General features: G+C 45.8%; 1 non-coding gene across 1 annotated transcript; it reads left to right on the plus strand.

The window, feature by feature from the left end:
• Window positions 1–2,170: 2,170 nt before the first annotated feature.
• LOC120069544 lies at window positions 2,171–2,277 on the plus strand. Its single transcript, XR_005479571.1, has one exon. It is a non-coding gene; the product is annotated as a small nucleolar RNA R71 (small nucleolar RNA).
• Window positions 2,278–2,612: the final 335 nt, after the last annotated feature.

Genomic DNA, 2,612 nt, shown 5'->3' on the forward strand with positions numbered 1-2,612 from the left:
GCTGGGCGTGATGCGTCGCACGGGGGGCAGCTGTGCTGGGCTAGCACGCGGGACGCGTCGAGCGAGGCGCACGGACGGATGCAGCACTGCAAGGCGTGTGCATAGGGTGTGGGCTGCCTGTGTGTCTAGGCTGACTCAATGCCTCACCAATGCAACCTTTGTTTCTTTTGATCTTAATTAACTTGGCAGCCTAATAACTTAAACGTAACACTCTAAATATGCTCTCAACATAAGATTTTTGGGTGATGGTATGAATAAATCCCTCTCGCCCAACCACTTTATTTATAGCCATTCCAAACTCACCCCCTTTTGACAACTCATCTCCCATTCATCTCACTTTGGAGCTGCCAACACTTAGCCTACCCAGCCTAGCCTTGAGTTATTCTCATCTCTGCTTGCCAGCCAAAATTCCCTTTTTTGCATGAAATCTCCTTCACCCACCTCCTGCTTAGGGTGATAAGACTTCCATTGCATGAAATCTTCTTTGTCCACCTCTTGCTAGAACTTTATGTGAACCTCCTTTTGCCACCTAAATCACTTAAATATTTAAACATTTTCCTCTATTTAAATTGTTTGAGACTTATGATCGTATAATTCTTGACATCTTCCCTTGGTGTTTTTCCATCAATTAGCCTTACCTTTTGTCCTTGACGCATAGCAATTCAACCTTCCTTCATCAAAGTCCCACTTAGCCATCACATGAGTCAGCCATCACCAATGCATAGGGTGGCCACTCACCCTCGACGCATGGATTTCTAGGTATGCTTGCTCGGTCTACTAAGCATGGACACGACGCTAATCATTGATGCATAGGTGTGCTGTCTAGGCGCTTGTGCATTTGGCCGCATAGGCACGTTTGACCGCATAGGCGCTCTTGGTCGCATAGGCGCGCTCGATCGCGTGGGCATGTCTCGCTGCATGGGCGTGCACTTGGAATAAGGCATCGACGCATGGCTGCTCGGCAGACTCGGTAATGCTTGACGCATAGGATGGGAGTCCGACTTGCCCGCTCGACGCATAGGCAGGGCGCTCGGCATACATGCTCGACGCCTAGGCTGCGCGCTTGGCCTCGACGCATGGCCTGTGCGCTTGGCCTCAACGCATGACCTGTGCGCTTAGCCTCGACGCATGGCTTGCGCGCTTAGCATGCTCACTCGATGCATGCCTCCAATGCACCCTGCTTGTGTTCGCATGCCCTTGCATTTGTTATATGCAAGCCCTTGGCCAATTTTCAAGTCTTCTTCCTTCCATCCTCCATGCACTCTTGCGTTCAACATATTTAAGCCTCCCATATGCGTTTGATCTTTTGGTCACCTTTTTGGATAATTTAGTATTAATGTTTTCCACTCTTTGCTCTAATATCCTTACTTAGGATTTTTCTTCTCTATTTAACCTCCCACTTTAGATTTAGTGTTAGGGTCTTACACTCCCTAGGTTGCACGGGAGCTCTGTTGAACTTGGCAGTATCCCTTATGGTCTACTTTTTAGTTCGCCCACAATCTGTCCTATCTGAATTTCAAGATTGCGGATAAACGCCACTTGATTTTGAAGCACTATTTCATTCTTTTCAATATATTGCTTCAGTAAGTTCTCCAAGGATGAAGATTGCGACGCCTGCAAACTACTAGCTTGATTTTGCATTTGACTGTTTGTTCGCAGGAAAAATCATGGTGGCCCTTCCTTTTGCGTCATTGGTTGAAATTTTGTTGATTTTTCCATACGAAGTTAGGGTGTTTCTCCACCCAAAGTAGTAAGTATTGGAAAACGAATTATTCTTCATGAAATAGTCAGACTGTGGATTCCTCGGACACTCTTCCATTGGATGGCCTTCACCACAAGTGGCACAACTTGCGCTCGTTTGGTTGATTGCGTTGACCTGCCCCCTATGCATTCCTGGGCTACTGATTGCGATTCTTGTATTAAATTCAGCAATGCAGTCATTTGGTTTTGCAAAGATACGATGGCCTCATTACTTGTGTCACTGTCTTTAATTCTCAGTCTTTGATCGCTTTCTCTTCAGTCTTCATGGTTCTTTGAAATGCGATCAAGTATATTCTTAGCCTCATCGTATGTTTTATCGAGTAGAACTCTAGCTGCTGCCGCATTGGTAGCCGTCTGCGATGCAGGATTCAAACCGTGGTAGAAAATTTCCATTTGTAGACAATCTGGTAAGCCATTATGCGGGCAATCTCTTACCAGCCTTTTAAACCTCACCCAAGCGTCACTGAACGATTCATAAATATCCTGTTCAAAATTGATAATCAACTTCCTCTTTCTGGCATTTTTTGTCGGGGGGAAGTACTTCTTCATGAATTTTTCAACTACCTGTTCCTATGATGTAATCTCCCGTGGTTTGAGAAAGTAAGTTCTTTTCCATGCCTGGTCACACAATGAAAATGGGAACAATGTTAATCGAACCTCCTCAACGGAAATGTTTGGGAACAAAAACGTATTGCAGATTTCAATAAAACTCTGAAGGTGGGCGTGTGGATCCTCGCCACGCCTACCGCCAAACTGTCTGACAGTTTGAATCATCTGTAGCATCACCGGTTTCACCTCGAACCTCGATCCGTCTAAGGCTGGCCTCATGATTCCTGGCGAGAAATCATAAA

The sequence above is a fragment of the Benincasa hispida genome, unplaced genomic scaffold (assembly GCF_009727055.1).
Source record: "Benincasa hispida cultivar B227 unplaced genomic scaffold, ASM972705v1 Contig484, whole genome shotgun sequence".
NCBI lineage: Eukaryota > Viridiplantae > Streptophyta > Magnoliopsida > Cucurbitales > Cucurbitaceae > Benincasa > Benincasa hispida.